Source organism: Canis aureus, chromosome 27, assembly GCF_053574225.1.
Source record: "Canis aureus isolate CA01 chromosome 27, VMU_Caureus_v.1.0, whole genome shotgun sequence".
Lineage (NCBI taxonomy): Eukaryota > Metazoa > Chordata > Mammalia > Carnivora > Canidae > Canis > Canis aureus.
The window spans coordinates 20022434-20040786 of record NC_135637.1 but is presented as its reverse complement, the minus strand read 5'-3'; the positions used below and the strand labels follow the sequence as shown (position 1 = coordinate 20040786).

Genomic DNA, 18353 nt, shown 5'->3' with positions numbered 1-18353 from the left:
ATACAGTGGGTGCTCCATATGCAGGAGCTGTTAGGATTATGAGCCTTCTTCTCCTCCTCCTCCTCCTCCCAGGGACCCTCATGTCCCGCCCCTGCCTCTCGGCCTCCTCTGCCCCACCATCTCTCCCTGGTCCCAGGAAAAGGACAAGGACACTGACAAGGATCACAGCAGGAAGGAGGAAGCACTTCCCACCCTCTCTCTCACCCCCTTCCTCCTCCAAACCCTCCCACTGCAGCCCAGTGATTTTCCTGCCTCTCACAGGCGATTTTATTAAACATCTCGAAAAAATATTCTCTCACTCCCTCTCTCTTTATTTATAAAAATCAACTTAACACCCTGCTCCTTTGTTCTATTTGGAAACTGGAACAGCCTGGTTTATATTTAGCCGAAATCCTTCTCCTTTCCCCACAGACTCCAGCACAGCCCAATGAGCTAGAGGGGCTAAGGGAGGAGGAATAGGGAGGATGAAGGAGGCAAGGGTGCTGCAAAGGACAGAGGGTCCCATAGAGGCCTGGGTCTCAGCTAAGTCCAAAGGACCCAGAAAGGTAGGAGCTGAAGAGTCCTTCCCAGGTCATGGGTTGCCCCAAATCCAGGCTTTGCCCGTCATTCACTAGTCGTATCCAGATGTCCCCAGAAGAAAGGGGAGAGAGAATACCGAGAAGAAAAAACCCCAACCCCAATCTGGAACCAGGTCTCAGGGTAGTCAGTACAAAGCAGTCATTATGGGTATGGGTCTTGGTTCAAATCCAGACTTTCCTCTGCCCCTCACTAGCTGGCTGCCCCTGGGGAGTTAACATGTTCATTATGGTATGTGGCACATTGGTATGTGGCACATAATATGGGCTTGACAAGTGATGGTTATTATTGTTAATCACTGTGGACTAAAGGAAACTGCTCACTTCCTCAAACTTCCAGGCTCCGTTCAAAAGCTGCTTCCTCTATGAAGCCTTCCCAGATTAATACCTATCTAGTCAGCTAAGAGCAGTGGGCTAAACACTGGGGCTATGGAGATGAATGAGCCAGAACATACAGGGCCTCCAGTGGGATCAGAAATGGATGTAGACAATCACCAGAGAGCATACTAAGTTCCAGAAGAGACTTTAGTTCCACTTGGGCAAAGCCAGTTCTCCTCTGTTCTGTGCTGTATCTGTAGATCTAAAGACAGCACCTGGAACATAGGACAGCATAGAATAGCGGTTCAGAATATATCTGGGTTAAGGAATTGTGGTCTTTCCATACAATGAAACATTATTCAGCCATAAAAAGGAATAAAATACATATACATGCTGCAGTGTCAATCGACCTCAAAAATGTTATGCTAAGTAAAAGAAGCTAGACATGAAAGGTCACAATCCCATTTATACAAAGTGTTCAGAATAGGTAAATCCATAGAGATGGAATGCAAATTGATGGTTGCCAGGAGCTGTGAGGATGGAGAATGGGAAGTAACCTCTTAATGGGTAGAGGGTTTCCTTTTGGGGTGATAAAGATTTTGGAGCTGGATAGAGGTGGTGGTTGGGCAACGCCACTGAACTGCTCACTTTAAAAATGTATGTTATGTGAATCTCACCCCAATTTTTTTATAAAGGATATATCTTGGTTCTCTTCATGATCATGTCAATTGATGCGAGAAAACATTTGATAAAATTAATACCCATGAATGGTTTAAAAACAAAAACAAACTAGAGCAGCGCCAAAATAAAGAAAATTTCTTCAACCTTTTGAAGGGCAGCTTCAAAATACCTATAGCTGGGGCACCTGACTGGCTCAGTCAGTAGAACATGCGACTCTTGATCTTTGTTTGGGTCATGAGTTCAAGCCATGAAGCCAGAGCCTGGGTGGCTCAGTTGGTTGGGTGTCTGATTCTTGGTCTCAGCTCGGGTCATTATCTCATTGGTCATGGGATTGGGCCCCACGTCGGGCTCCACACTCAGCGACAAGTTGGGTTAAAGATTCTCTCCCTCTGCCCCTCCCTCTGCTCACACTCTCTCTTTCTCTGTCTCTCTAAAATGGATAAGATATGCCTGGGTGGCTCAGTGGTTGAGCGTCTGCCTTTGGCTCAGGTCATGATCCCGGGATCTCAGGATGGAGCCCTGCATCAATCTCCCCGCGGGGAGCCTCCTTCTCCCTTTGCTTCTCTCTGCCTCTCTCATGAATAAATAAATCAATCCTTTAAAAAATAAATAAAAATAAAATGGGTAAATAAAATCTTTTAAAAATAAATAAAAGAAATTTAAATTTAAAAAAATCTTTAAGACAAAATACCTACAGCTAACATATGCTGTAAATCTAAATACTCTTACCCCTAAGATTAGGAACAAGGCAAAAATATCTGCTCTCACTACTTCTATGCAACATTGGACTGGAAGTCCTAGCCAGGACAAAGGAAGAAAAAAAATGGGGAAGGTTGAAGTTAAATTGTGTTTATTTGCAGATGGCATGATTATGCATGTAAAACATCCTAGGAATTTACAAAACAAAACTATTAAAATCTCATTTAACAAGATAGAAGGATACAAGGTCAATATATAAAAATGCATTTCTCTATACTAGCAATGAATAATTGGGAAGTTAAATGTATGAAAACATTTCCAATAGCATCAAAAAATGTAACATATTTAGGGATACAGTTAATAAAACACGTGCAAGATTTGTACACTGAAAACTGTAAAATCTTACTGAGAGAAATGAAAAACCTAAAAAAATGGAGAGATATACCACATTCATGTATAAAATGTCCCTTCTCCTCATACTGATTCTTTTTTTCCCCCATACTGATTCTATAGATTCAGTGCAATCCTAATCAAAATTTCAGCAGTTTTTTTTTCTATTGTAGAAATTATTAAATAGATTCTAAAATGTACGTGGAAATGCAAACAAACTAGAAGGGACAAAACAATTTTGAAAAACAGGAACAGGGGCACGTGGGTGGTTCAGTTGGTTAAGCATTTGCCTTTGGTTCAGGTCACGATCCCAGGGTCCTGGATGGAGCCCCACATCGGGCTCCCTGCTTAGTGGGGAGCCTGCTTCTCCCTCTCCCTCTTCCCCCGTTCATGCTCTCACTCTCTCTATATGTATATCTCAGTAAATAAATAAAAAAAACCTTTAAACAACAAATAAAGAAAAACAGGAACTAAGTTGCAGCACTTAATGCTACTTGATTTCAAGAATTAGTATAAATCTGCAGTAATTAAGACAGTGTGGGGGATCCCTGGGTGGCGCAGCGGTTTAGTGCCTGTCTTTGGCCCAGGGCGCAATCCTGGAGACCCGGGATCGAATCCCACATCGGGCTCCCGGTGCATGGAGCCTGCTTCTCCCTCTGCCTATGTCTTTGCGCCTCTCTCTCTCTCTCTCTCTGTGTGACTATCATAAATAAATAAAAATTAAAAAAAAAAAGAAGACAGTGTGGTATTAGCTTAAGGATAGACATATAGACCAATAAAACAGAATAAAGTTCAAAAATCCATGTGCATCCAATCAATTGATTTTGTGAAAGGTGCCAAGATGATTCAGTGAAGAAAGGAAACTGGCACTAGAACATGTCTGTGCAGAAGAAGAAATGAACTGTGACCCCCTACCCCACACCATATCAAAAACTCATTCCAAATGGATCAGAGACCTAAATGCAAAGACCAAAACTATGAAACTTGTAGAAAAAAGCATAAGAGAAAACCTTTATGGCCTAAGGGTAGGCAAAATTTCTTAGGACACACAAAAGCACAACTAATAGAAGCAATTAATTGATAAGATTTCATCAAAATTTTAAACTTCTGTTCTTCAAAACATACTATTACAAAATGAAACTGTAAGCCACAAGCTTACAGAAAATATTCATTTTATGTATATGTATGTGTGTTGTGTATGTGTGTCTCGCAAAGAAATTATATCCAAAATAAAGGACTCTTACAACTAAATAATGAGAAGACAAATAACCCAATAAAACAAAGGCAAAAGAATCAAACAAATACATCCCAAAAAGGACAAATGGCCAATATGCACTAAAAAGATGCTCAATATCTTTAGTTGACAGGGAAGTACAAATTGAAACCACAATAAGATATACACATTAACAAAATTAATAAGACTGCTGATACAAAATGTTGGTGGGGATATGGAATAGCTGGAACTCACATCCTCTCCTAGTGGGAATGTAAAATGGTACAATTACATTAGAAAATTTTGGCAATTTCTTATGAAGGTAAATATACACTTACCATTTGATCTAGCAATTCCACTAGCTTTTTACCTGAGATATATGAAACACGTCCACACAGAGACTTTTACATGCAGTTCATACCAGCTTTCTTCATAATAGCTCCAAACTGGAAACAACCCAAATGTCACTGAACAGGAGAAATGGATCAGGGACTTCTGCTGTATATCTATGCAGAATACTACTCAGCAATAAAAAAGGAAAAAAATTGGGGCAGCCCTGGTGGCTCAGCGGTTTAGCACCGCCTTCGGCCCAGGGCCTGGTCCTAGAGACCTGGGATCGAATCCCACGTCAGGCTCCCTGCATGGAGCCTGCTTCTCCCTCTGCCTGTGTCTCTGCCTCTCTCTCTCTCTCTGTGTCTCTCATGAATAAATAAATAAAATCTTAAAAAAAAAAGAAAGAAAAATTGCCAATGCATTAACAATATAGATAAAACTTGCAAACATTTTTGTGCAACAAAAGTAGCCAGTCATAAAAGGGAACATAATGTATGGTTTCGTTTTTCTTTAAATATTTTATTTATTTATTTGAGAGAGAGAGAGAGAGAGAGCATGAGCAGGGGGAGGGGCAGAGGCAGACAGAAGCAGGCTCCCTGCCAAGCCAGGAGCCCAACACGGGACTAAATCCCAGGACCCTGAAGTCATGACCTGAGCCAAAGGCAGATGCCCAACTGACTGAGCCACCCAGGGGCCCAGTATGGTTTCACTTATATGAAGTTCTAAAGAGACAAAACTGTCTATAGTGACAGCAGATGAGTGATTGCCTGGAGCACAGCCCAGGAAGAACAATAGCAAAGGGGCACAAGGGAAAATTTAGAGGGGAAGAAAAATGTTCTATAGCTCCATTAGTGTTTTTAATTGTGTGTAAATTATACCCCAATAAAATTGATTTTTTTTTTTAAGACCACCTGGGTCGGGGCATGTGGATGGTGCAGTTGGTTAAGCATCCAACTGTGGGTTTTGGCTCAGGCTGTGGTCCCAGGTCATGCCCTGCGCTCAGCACAGAGTCAGCTTCAGACTCTCTCTCTCCCTCTCCCTCCACCCTTCCCCACTGCCCTCCTTCTCTCTCTAAAATAAACAAATCTTTAGGGACACCTGGGTGGCTCAGTGGTTGAGCAGCTGCCTTCGGCTCAGGGCATGGTTCCAGAGACCTGGGATCTGGTCCCACATTGGGCTTCCCTCAGGGAGCCTATGTCTGCCTCTCTCTGTGTGTCTCTCATGAATAAATAAATAAAATCTTTAAAAATAAATAAATAAAATAAATCTTAAAAGAAAAGACCACCTGGGTTGAATTCCTGGCTTTGCTACTGACTAGCTGCATAATCCTGGGCACATTATTTCACTTTTCTATGCTTCTGTTTCCCCAACAGAAAAATGACAATAGTAATAACAATAATACTTCCCTCATAGGATTTTTGGGGTTTTTTTGTTTCTTGTTTGTTTCTTTTTTAAGTAGGCCTCACATCGGATGCAGGGCTCAAACACGATCCTGAGATCAAGAGTCTCATGCTCCACCACCTGAGCCAGCCAGGCACCCCATGTTTGTTGGGGTTTTGTTTTGTTTTGTCAGATAAGCTTAAAGGATTTTTGGAAGGATTAAATGAGTATTAATGAACTGTGGTAGCCAACCTCTAAGAAGGACTCCAATGATTCCTGCCCCCGTGGAGTCCCCTTCACATTGAATAATAGGCCAACCTGTGTAATCCACAGGATATTGTCCAAATGATGGTCTGTAGTTTTTGAGACTAGGTCAGAAAACTCATTGAGCCTTCTGCTCTTGGATCACTCTTTTTAGGGGAAGCCAGCCACCAAGTCATGAGGATTTTCAAGCAGCCCTATGGAGAGGTCTGGACGGCGAGGAACTGAGGGTTTCTGCCAACAGCCAGCACCAGCGTGCCAGCCACGGAAGTGAGCCAGCTGGATCTTTCATTCCCAGTCCAGCCTTCAGATGGCTGGCCAACAGCTTGACTGCAACCTCAGGGGGGACCATGAGTCAAAACCACCCAGCTGAGCTGCTCCTAATTCTTGACCCACAGCAACTGTGTGAGGTAAGACATGTTCATAAGGTTTTATTTATTTTTTAAAAAAGATCTTATGTATTTATTCATGAGAGAGAAAGGCAGAGACGTAGGCAGAGGGAGAAGCAGGCTCCCTCTAGGGAGCCCGATGCAGGACTCGATCCCAGGACCTCAGGATCACGACCTGAGCCAAAGGCAGATGCTCTGAACCACCCAGGTGACCTGTTCATAAAGTTTTAAACCACTGAGTTTTGGGGTAATTTGTCATGCATCAATGAACAATACAAGCACTAATGTTAAGAGCTAACATTTCTGAGCATTTATCCATGTGACCTAATAGGACTGCTGCTAGGTGAGAAACTGAATATCTTCCATTTATCTGTCTGGAACTACTTCCACCCTTTTCCACCTGGCTCTGTGCCCAAGGAGACTGATCTGTTCAGACTCAACAGTCTTCTCTATCCTTTGGCTTTTTTTTTTTTAATTTTTATTTATTTATGATAGTCACAGAGAGAGAAAAAGAGAAAGAGAGGCAGAGGGAGAAGCAGGCTCCATGCACCGGGAGCCCGACGTGGGATTCAATCCCAGGTCTCCAGGATCGCGCCCTGGGCCAAAGGCAGGCGCCAAACCGCTGTGCCACCCAGGGATCCCTATCCTTTGGCTTTTAATCGGGTTTGGCCAGTGGCGAGCTCCTGGGGACATACGGGAGTAGGAAGAGTGAGGTCAGGAGAGTCCTTTGTCGGCTCCCTCCACACAGGGCACCTCAGGCTGACTCCGTTCTTCAACAGAAGGTCACAGCTTCTCCTTCAAGGTGGTTCTCTACATACAACCCCTTTGGAGCAGTGAAACTACTCCCTTGGCAGCCAGGCTTAGGCAGGTTAAGAGCTCTCCCACTGTAACTAGCCTGGGAACGCACTATCCCTTGTGATTCCCCAATACCTTGCTGACACCGCAATGGTCCCTTTATTCAGCCTCCCTCAAGTTATCCAATTTGAGCATGCCATCTGTTTCCTTCTGGGACTAACTGGCCACCCTAATTAAAATCCCCCTACTTTACAGAAGGACATAGAAATTCAAAGAGGACCAAGGAGATCACTCAGAAACACATGGAAAAGCAACAGAGGCCACCCAGAGGTGTGTTCTGCAGGCAATGGGTACAGACGGATGCTTGTTGAATGAATGAATGAATGAATGAATGAATGAATGGCTTGGTGGGCACCAGGAAGGACTCATTTGCCCTACTTCCTTGAAGGCTATGGGTGCTAAAACAAGATGTCAGCAGCTGAACTACTTCAGTCAGACAACTGATACCCAGCTCCCCAGCCCAGCCCAGAGTTGGCTTCAGGAAGTCTTGCGTTGGAAGGATTAACACACAGCCTGGGACACCAAGGAAGCAGCCCCCCACCTCAGCGAGACTCAAGAGTTATTTTTGAAAAGCAAGCAAGGCCTGCGGGCGGCCCTGGCAGAGCGCAGAGCTAGAAGAGAGAGCCAGAAGCAGAGAGAACAGACAGATACAGCAGAGCCCACGCCCCGTCCTGTGACGTCAGCCCCACGCACTGTGACATAACACGGTGGCGGCGGGGAGGGGGTGTCTTGCATTCCCTTGGGAATTTTTTATTAGTTGTGGCAAGACATGCATCCCAGATATTTTACCCTTGGGAATGTTTGAGCCACTCCCACCCAAGCTAAATGACACTGGGGAATGAATTCCAACAGGAACAGGGAGTCAGATCACCAGCCAAAAATATTTGTGTCCAAATGTTGTGTGATATTTTGCTCAAGTCTGGAAAAATCCTAAAACTGTAGGGAGGGTCACTGCTATGAGGCAGAGTCAGGGGCCAAGGATTAGGAAAGAGTCAGCATCCCTCACCACACACAAAATAGTGGGAAGGCAGGGAGGGCTGTGGGGCAGGGGAGGAAAGGAGAGGGGAACAGGTGTCGGGGCTGGAGTCAGAGATGAGAGCTGAGCTGTCGTGGTGGTGGGGGTGGCAGGGGAGAGCGGACAGCGAGCAGCCAAACAGTACCTAATGAACCCTGCAGTTGGCAGGAGAGGTGTCTGCAACTGGGGGAGGGTGGTGGGAGGTCAGAGGCAGCCATCAGGCCCCCAAAATAACTCCTGTTTCTGCTGCGAGGCTCTGGAACTAATCAAGGTGGGGATAATCCGAAAATCCATCAGACAGAGGTTGCTGAGAGGGCTTGTGTCTCCAAGCAGGGATTGGAGGGGAAGGAAACCAACAAAAGATGTGGTTTGCAGCGAGGAGCTGTTGTCCTAGACGATGCTGCCGGTGCTGACAGGAAAGCAAGGTCTTCCTAGGGTTCCCATCTGTTGAGCGCCTACTGCGTGCCCGGTGCTGCAGCATATGGCTAAGAATGTGAGTTCCGAAGTCAGCCTGCCTGGGTTTCAATCCCTCCTCTACCTCATGCTGGCTGTGCAATCTCGGGCCAGTCACTTTTTCCCCCACTCGAGCCTGTTTCCTTACCTGGAAAACGGGGCTAAAACTCATACCTGCCCCCACAGGATAGGTGAGAATAAGAACTCAGTGCATGAAAATTTTTTAAAGATATTATTTATTCATGAGAGACACACAGAGAGAGGCAGAGGGAGAAGCAGGCTCCATGAGGGAGCCTGACGTGGGACTCGATCCCAGAACCCTGAGCTGAAGGCAGAGCTCAACCGCTGAGCCATCCAGGCATCCCAATGCATGAGAACTTTTAATAGGAATCTTCCCAGCAACCCTGAGGAGGGGTGAGGTGGTAGGCTTCCATCTCCTTATCTTACAAGGGGGTAAACTGAGGCTCAAAGAGCCCAAAGCTACTTGGTGAATAAGTAGAAGTGTCAGGAGCCTGGTTCAAGTCAGTCTAAGGCAGAAGCATGTGCATTCAGAAGGTCCAGCTGCCCTGGCCCTGCCTCAGCTGGGCCGGATGGAGGGCAGTCATCCCAGGCAGGGCTCAGCCCCTCACCCACTGCCTCCCTCCAGGCCCCACGCAGGGAGGCACAGCCAGCGTGGACATTGGAGACAGCCTCCAGATGAGACATGTCAGGTCTACTGGGGAGAACATTGCCTTTGACTCATTATATGATCTTGGCTGTATCTTTTCTCCTCTCTGGGCCTCTGACTCCTCAGTTGCAGACAAGGGGGTGCTAACAGGTGATCATAGTCCTAGAGAGTCTAGATTCTCCCTCGTTGTTCTCTCCCAGTGCCTGGTGCAAGAGGCAGTGAGGAAGGGAGTAAGAAAGAGACCTGGGCAGGGGTGCCTGGATGGCTCAGTTGATTAAGTGTCTAACTCTTGATTTCAGCTCAAGTCATGACCTCAGTTGTGAGGCCAAGCCGCTCATTGGACTCCCCGACAGCCCACAGTCGGCTTGAGATTCTCTCTCTCCTCTGCCCCTCTCCCCACTTGCACTCTCTCTTATAAATAAAGAAAATCTTTTTTTTTTTTTTTTTAAGATTTTCTTTATTTAGGGATGCCTGGGTGGCTCAGTGGTTGAGCGTCTGCCTTTGACTCAGGGCGTGATCCTGGAATCAGGGGATTGAGTCCCACATCAGGCTCCCATGGAGTCTGCTTATTCCTCTATCCCTATGTCTCTGCTTCTCTCTCTCTCTCTCTCTTTCTCTCTGTCTCTCTCTCTCATGAATAAATAAAATCTTAAAAAAAAAAGATTTTCTTTATTTGCCAGACACACACACACACACACACACACACACACACAGAACATAAGCAAGAGGAGGGGCAGAGGGAGAGGGAGAAGCAAGCTCCCCACTAAGCAGAAAACCCGACACGGGCTTGAACCCAGACCCTAGGATCATGATCCCAGCTTAAGGCAGACACTCAACCAACTGAGCCACCCAGGTGCCCCAAGAAAATCTTTTTTTAAAAAAAGAGAGCTGCCACGGGGCAATCCTTCCTTCATTTTCCCTTTCCTCCCTCTAGGGAATGGATCTGGGCAGAGGGAATAGCAAATGCAAACGTCAGGAAATAAGGGCAAGCATGGCATGTCTGGAGGGCTGCAAGCAGGATAATCTAGGAGCCCCGTTAATTCATTCACTTGATTATTCAGCCAGTGTTTATTCCTGTGAGCCAGACATTGTTCTAGGCCCTGGGGGACACGCCAGTGAACAACAAGGATGAACCCACCATCTTTAGGGAACTTGCATTCCAACAGGGGGAAATGAAAAACCTGAATAAACACCTCATCAGGATAATTTCCAGATGGGACCAGTGCTCTAGGCACAATAGTGAACATTTGTAAAGCACCTAATAGGGGCCAAGCATTGTTAGCAGGTGTTAAATAAATGTCATCTTTGTCACAATCCTATGAGGTCAGGGAGATTATCACCACCCCCATTTTACAGCTGTGGAAACCGGCACTTAACCTGCCCAACGCTGCACAGCTAGGAGGCAGTGGGACTGAGATTCAAACCCAAGCCATCTGGCTCCACTGTGCTGGCTCATGAGGACAGCATGAAATAGGGCAATCCATTCAGGGAAGAACACTCTAGAGAGGTAAAATTTGAGCTGAAACACGATAAGACACCAGCCATGGGAAGTGCAGGAGGCAGAAGGTTCCAGATGGAGGGAGCAATGAGTGCAAAGGCCCTGAGGCAACTAGGTTGCTTAACAGTGGAAGAAGAGCAAAGAGGCCAGTTTCAGATGGAGCAGAAGGACAGAACAGGTCAGAGGGATGTGGGGCGGACACGTGGAGGTAGGGAGGAGACGCAGGAGGTCCTCCCAGGATCTTCCCAGCTGGGACGCCGAGAAGCATGTTCTAAAGCGGTTCTGACAGGTGTGGCCCCTCCTCTTCTCCCTTCAGACTAGTTTGGTCCGAGCAGAACTGTGTTTTTCTCTCTGGGTCTGTCGCTGGGAAAGGGCTCCAGCTGGGCTGCCTGCCTGCTGTTAATCTGCTGCTGTACCTCCCCTAGGCAGTTGCCTCCATGACTGGTGGAGACCAGGGACTCCTCTCATTCCTCACCCCCATTCCTAAATCCATAACTTCCTTGGCCTTGGGCTCCCACACACCCACAAATAAGGTCCTCCTGTCCTCCGGCACAGGCTGGACTGCCTTGCCCCTGCCCTCAGGGATCACCAGACCTGAGTCTAGGCCAAGCCAAGTGAAAGAGTGGTCCATTCCTCAGCCTGCTCTCTTCCTATAAGCCAGAGTTAGAATCCAAATTCCATCTCATGTGATCTTGGGCAAGAGGCTTCACCTCTGTAAGCTCTAGTGTCCTCATCCAAAAAAAATGGGAATAATGCCTCATCACCAAAACTGTCTCCAAAGATAAACCCTAACAATCCCTTCCCCTGGCTGAAAGGGCATGCTGACCTCTAGTCAAGAGATGGAGCTGAATGAACCACATGCAAAAGAATGAAGTTAGACTCCTACCTCCCTTCATAGACAAAAATTAACTCAATGGATCAAAGACCTAAATGAAAGAGCTAAAACTACAAAACAAGTAGAAGAAAACATAAGGGTAAATATTTATGACCTTAGAGCAGCCCGGGTGGCTCAGAGGTTTAGCGCCGCCTTCAGCCCGGGGCGTGATCCTGGAGACCCGGGATCCAGTCCAGCGTCGGGCTCCCTGCAAGGAGCCTGCTTCTCCCTCTGCCTGTGTCTCTGCCTCTCTCTCTGTGTGTCTCCATGAATAAATAAGTAAAATCTTTAAAAAATTTTTCAAGTAAAAAAAATATTTATGACCTTAGAGTTGGCAACAGATTCTTAGACTTGACACCAAAAGCACAAGGAACAAAAGAAAAATAGATAAATAGGATGAAAAGTAAAAATCTGTCCATCAAAGAACATTATCAAGAAAGTCAAAAGGGGCACCTGACTGGCTTAGTTGGCACGGAATGTGACTCTCAATCTCAGGGTCGTGAGTTCAAGCCCCATATTAGACATGAAGCTTACTTAAAGAAATAAAATTTTTAAAAAATTATTCATGAGAGACACAGAGAGATGGAGGCAGAGACATAGGCAGAGGGAGAAGCAAGCTCCCCCACAGGTAGCCAGATGTGGGAATCAATCCCCAGACCCGGGATCATGCCCTGAGCCAAAAGCAGACGCTCAACCGCTGAGCCACCCAGCATCCTAAAATAGATTTTTAAAAAAGAAAAAGTGAAGGACACCTCAAAATCAAAACCATAATGAGATACTACCTCACATCTTCTAGGATTTTTTTTTTAAGATTTTATTTATTTATTTGACAGAGAGAGATCACAAGCAGGGGGAGCAGCAGGGAGAGGAGGAGGGAGAAGCAGGCAGGCTTCCCACTGTGCAGGGAGCCGGATGTAATGCAGGGCTCAATCCCAGGACCCTGGAATCATGACCTGAGCTGGAGACAGACACTTAACTGACTGAGCCATGCAGACACCCTAGAATGGCTTTAATAAAAAGAATACCCAAAAGAATATAAAACAAAAAACTCAAACGGATACTTATTTAGATGTTCATAGCACCATGATTTGTGATATGGTAGGAACAACCCAAATGTCTATCAACTGGTGAATGAATAAACAAATTACGCTCTATCCATACAATGGAATATTATTTAGCCATAAAAAGGAAGAAGTACCCATGCATACAACTTGGATGAACCTTAAAAACATGATGCTAAGTGAAAGAAGCCGGACACAAAAGGTCTCATTTATAGGATTCCTTTTGTATGACATATCCAGAATAGGTAAATCCATAGGGAGAGAAAACAGGTTGCCAGAGACTGGGGAGAGGGAGATGGGGAGTAGTGATGGCATAATAGGTATGTAGGGTTCTCATGAGGTGATTAAAAAGTTGAAATTAAGGAGAGAGGTTGGTTGCAAAACATTGTGAATGCACTAAATCCCACTAAATTGTACAGAAGAACGAGGAGGAGGAGCAAGAGCAGGAAGAGAGGAGGAGGTGAAGGAAAGAGGAGGAGGAGGAGGTGGAGGGAGAGAGAAAGAAGCGATGTTTCCCCCAACCCTTGAATCAGGCGGGTCTTAGGGCTGGTTTTCACCAACAGGACGCAGCAGAAGTAACAATCTGAGACTTTGAGCCCAGCCCTTAAAAAGCCTGGCAAAGTCTGCTTGTCAGAAGCCACCTGCTACTCTGGGAGAAGTGCGAGCCCCATGGAGAGGCTGCCTGGAGGTGAGCTGAGGCCCCTCGCCCCCAGCCAGCAGCCCCAGCTGAACTCCCAGCCTCTGCCAGCCATGCGGGTAAGGCCATTTGGGAGCCCTCTGCCATCCCGGCGCCCCCAGCTGACACCACATGAAGCAGAACTGCCCTGTCACCCCCACAGAATCATAAAAAAAATAAGTTGTTTTAAGCCACCAAGTTTGGGGGAGTGATTCATTACACAGCAATCCATAACCAATTCTACATCTAAAAACTTCACGAAGCCACCCGTTGCTGTCCACACCCACCTCCAGCACCCTAGGCCAAGTCTCTCTTCTCCTTCCAGGCAGCCACCTCCTCACCGGCTCCCCTCCTTCAGTGCAGCCTCTTGAGGATCACCCTCCTCCAAAGTCAGAGGGAAACTTTTAGCCCCCAAGCACATTCTCTCAGCTTTCCAGATAGCAGCCAAGCCCATTAGCGTGGGCAGCAAGGCCCTGCATGACCCGACCCCATCTCTCCCTAGAGCTCTGGTGTCCCTTACCCACACCTCCAGCACCCCCCCGCGACTCACATTTCCTCTAACCCAGCACTACCACAAGCTGTCCATCTATCTAGAACACTCTTTCCTACTCCCTTTCTCTTGTCCTGGCTCTTTTTGGCCTTTGGGCCTCAGCTCAGACATCACCTCCTCCAGGAAGCCTTCCCTGACTTCCCAGACTAAGTTAAGTACCTCCTCTAGGTACCTCGTCTTACCCTCATCTCAGTAGCTGCCTCTGAATTACTGTTGACATTTTAGCAACCTGTCTTTCACCGCACCATGAGCAATTCCAGGGCAGGAACAAAGTCTTCATGTTCTCAGAGCCTAGCACAGGTCTGGCATATACCAAGTACCCATGGAAACCCTAGGGAATTCGATAGTGCGGGCTGGGGACCACCTCACATGTCATACGGGACTGTCAAGGCTGGGAGAGTGGAGCCCCCCCCATGTGCCCAACACTCAACAAAACGACCTGTCTGACTTGTCTGTCTCCCCAGTAAAGAGACAGTGACTGGCCATGGCTACTTGTATGCGTTATGCGGGCTGGCATCTCGGGTTTCAGAGCGTGGCTCTGCTACCTCCTGGCTATGTGACCCTGAAGAAGTGACTTTGCCTCTCTGAGCACACTCCCCTTATCTGTAAAATAGAACATGATAGTGGCTTCTCATAGAGAAATACCTATAGAGATGACATCGGTAAAAATGCCTAGCACAGTAAGTGGCACATGGCAGGCTCCCTGATATGTTAACTGGTCTCTTCTTGCCGCGCTGTGAGCTACAGGACCTAGGCCTAGCACTGTGCCTGGCACCTGGCGGGCGTTCAGCCAATGCCTTAGGAATGAATAGGAATCTGGTGATAAAACAATAATAATCATAACAGCATGCAAGTATTAACTTGTCCGATCTTTGCTACCGCTAAAGGAGGCGGGCACTTATGATGTGCATTTTACAGGTAATGAGACGGAGGCCCAAGAGCATGTAGGCATTAGGTACTGGAGGCTAGATTTGGACCTAGACAATCTGAGTCCTTTCACCCTTTAACCACCACACAGACTGCCTCTTAACACCCAAGTCCTGCTTCTCCTGTCAGCTTGGCTTCTAACCTGCTTTGTGGTCTCAAGCTTGTGAATGTCTCCCCGAGCCTCAGTTTCCCCACCTGCCGAGAAAGAATTGTAGGAGCCAGTGTTGAAGGACACTTCCTATTGGTCTAGGAACCCAGGCCCTAGCCATCATCTGGTCAGTGCTGGGGACCTGGCTGACCAGCCAGCCCCATCCAGGGCAACATTTTCCATGGGCTGGACCGTCACAGGAGGTCACTGCGTACTGACAGCTGCACAATGTCCCCATGTTGGGAGGAGTCTGGCCTCCACTTATTCCTGCCCCCCTCCCCAGGGCCCCTGAGGGAAGCTGAGGCGGCCACCCCCAGATGTCTATTCCTGTCCCTGGCCTAGCGCCGTGCTGGGGAAGCAACAGCTATTTTGAGGCCCTTCTCCCTCCAAGCATAAGCGGTGGGAAGGCGCTGGGAACATCCCGAACCAGGAGACCGCCCGTCGCAGCCTCGCCCTGGATCTGGGCCACACCAGCCCCACGGCTCTGCCGATGTGATCGGTTCTGATCACAGCCACCACAGCGGGTTAACCCAGGAGAAACGATTCCCAAGGACTTTTGCTAGAAGCTGGAGCACAGGGCGGCTGGGCCTTGCCCTCCGGGGAGAGGACCAGAGCGGCCGCAGCTGGACACACCAGCTGGGAGGAGAAACTGCTCTGAGCTTGAAATCGGGGAAGACAACATTCGGGCAATAATGTAAAAATACCTAACGTTCCTTGAGTGCTTATGAGAAAGGCCCTGTTCTAAGCACTTGATGTGGAGGTAAGTCATTTACTCCTCCCAGAGAGGAAAACCTCTCTGAGGTTCAGAGAGAGTAAGTAACTTGCCCAAGGTCACGCAGATGGTGAGTGGCTGAGTCAGGACTTGAACACAGGCAAGCTGGCCCCAGAGTCCAGGCTTTTAACCCTCTGAACCTTGCTTTTCCTCCTTCTGAAACTTGCAAGCCCAAGAGGCTAATATAAATTAGTGGAATGCGCACTGGCTTGAGAGCCACCCCCTCTTGTCATTTCCCAGTCATGTGGCTGGCCAGCCATGCAGTGAGGTCAGCCTCCTCACCTGTAAAATGAGGATATTACCCACCCCCAGGGTTGAGGTAAGGGTTAGCAATAACATGCTTTGGAGCCTGGGGCTCAGAAAGTCCTCTAAATTATGAAACTAACATGTGCACATGGTAAAAAAAAAAAAGGGGGGGGGGGAACCCAGTAAAAAGGGAGTTGCCCTCCTACTCCACACCTTTAATTCTTCATTTTCTTCTTTTGTGTCACTTTTTTGGAAATTCTCCATGCACATAAAGAGAAGTTATATTCGCACAGTGATATGATGTAGAATATGGACTGCCAGGGCACCTGGGTGGCTCGGATGGTTGAGCATCTGCCTTCGGCTCAGGTCATGGTCCTGGGGTCCTGGGATGCAGCCCCACATCATGCTGCCTGCCCTGCCTCTGCTTCTCCCTCTCCCTCTGCCTGCAGCTCCCGCAGCTTGTGCTCTCTCTCACTTTCTGTCAAATAAATAAATAAAACCTTTACAAGAAAAAAAAACGATAATGGACTGTGTGGCACTGCTGTTTACTATCTCTGTGAAGTTCAGGCAAGTTACTTGTTCTCTGTGGTCCTCTGCTTCCTCACCTATAAATGAGTTAATAAAATTAAATACCTAATTTTTTTTTAATTTTTATATATTTATGATAGTCACAGAGAGAGAGAGAGAGGCAGAGACACAGGCAGAGGGAGAAGCAGGCTCCATGCACCGGGAGCCCGATGTGGGACTCGATCCCGGGGCTCCAGGATCGCGCCCTGGGCCAAAGGCAGGCGCCAAACCGCTGCGCCACCCAGGGATCCCCAAATACCTAATTTTTAAAAGATTTTATTTATTGATTTATTCACAAGAGAGACAGAGAGAGAGGCAGAGACATAGGAGGAGGGAGAAGCAGGCTCCCTGCGGGGAGACCGATGTGGGACTCGATCCCAGAATCCTGGGATCACATCCTGAACCGAAGGCAGATGCTTGACCACTGAGCCACCCAGGCGTCCCTAAATACCTAATTTAAGGGGTAGTTGTGAGGATTAAATGAGTCAATCTATGTCAAGTGTTTAGAACATTCTCTGGCACATGGTCGTCCTATAAATATACACATACGGTGGATCCTTTCAGATAGACATTGAGATAGCCTTTTGCTATCACACACAATACTGCAAGACGCATCCTCATTCACCTGTCATTTGGCACAAGCACAAGAATCTCTGTGGGATAAATCCCTGGCAGAGAAATTGCTGGGTCAAACTGTAGTGCCCTTGTAATTTCAATTAATTTTTGGATGAGTGAACCCTCTCAGCAGGCAGGGAAGAGGGAAAGAGGTCCACAAGGCAGTGAGGATGAGTGAGGAGTGAGATGCAGTGTCCTATCTCTGAGGTCCAGAGACCTGAAGGAACCTGTTTGTTTGTCCCAGGAACCTGAAGGACACAGCAGCTCCCTAAGCCCCTGGCCAGGCAGATGGAAGGTTGAATTTTATCCAGATTGTTCCCATAAAGGTTTTACAGGGAATTGGTTGATTGGATTAGAGGAGCAAGAGCCCTTAATGAGCAGCAGCTGCTTAACAAAACGTTGATGCAGATACAATGTTCCTGTACCATCATCCACCATGACAGCATCCGAGCCCTGGTAGGGAACCCTGGGATGCCAAAGTCACCTCAGAATGGCACCCCAATCAGGTCCATCTCCTCTCAATATCCCTCTAGGTCCCAGACATCCCAGAAGAGGTCGAGAGCAAGAGGGTAAGAGCACAGGTGTGAGGGGAACAAAAGGTTCTGAAATTTTTTGTCTGCTGAAATTACCATGTGACCTTGGGCAAGCCATTTGCTCCCTATCTCTGAGAAGAATGGGAACCACCTTCCCAGGGGTTGTCCTGAAGGTTAAATGAAGCCAGTGCTTATACAGTGCCTGGCGCACAGTGAGAGCCTAATACAAGGAAGCCCTGAAGATATAGATGAATAAAGGCAGCTACTCTGGACCCCACCGCAGAAAGGCCCAGGAACAAGGTACACAGCCGTAGCTTCCCATTTCCATCTTCCCATCCCAATCCAGGGCCCAATTTAGCAGTTGCCCAACTGCGTCCTACGGAATGTTCCAGATGTTCCCGTCTGTGAAATGGGATGTGTGACTTATGTTTCCAGTAAGTCTAAAAAACCCTGCCAAAGCTAATATTCCATTTTGTGTCTGATCCAAAAGAGCAAATGGCAACTCTCAAATGAGAAGAAAGGAAGGCACTGGAAGGAAGTTTCCCAAGCACCCCCACCTTCCCTTATTTATCTGATCTGGGATCTACCCTGCAGAGAAGTCCCAGGAGTAACAACAGCCAGTACCCCCGCCAACCCAGGAAGAACCCGAATCGGGTC

At 47.2% G+C, this 18353-nt stretch overlaps 1 long non-coding RNA gene across 2 annotated transcripts in view; it reads left to right on the top strand.

Annotated features, from left to right (window-relative positions):
* LOC144299981 (uncharacterized) overlaps nt 1-18353 on the top strand; it is a 23657-nt gene extending 5304 nt beyond the window's left edge. The window contains exons 2-7 of one of the 2 annotated variants that reach the window (XR_013366645.1): nt 6008-6260; nt 7290-7364; nt 8443-8602; nt 9529-15723; nt 17697-17996; nt 18187-18353. This is a non-coding gene — a long non-coding RNA (uncharacterized LOC144299981). Of the gene's footprint in view, nt 1-6007; nt 6261-7289; nt 7365-7482; nt 8132-8442; nt 8603-9528; nt 15724-17696; nt 17997-18186 lie in introns of those variants that run through there. The other variant, XR_013366644.1, reaches the window with a different exon arrangement.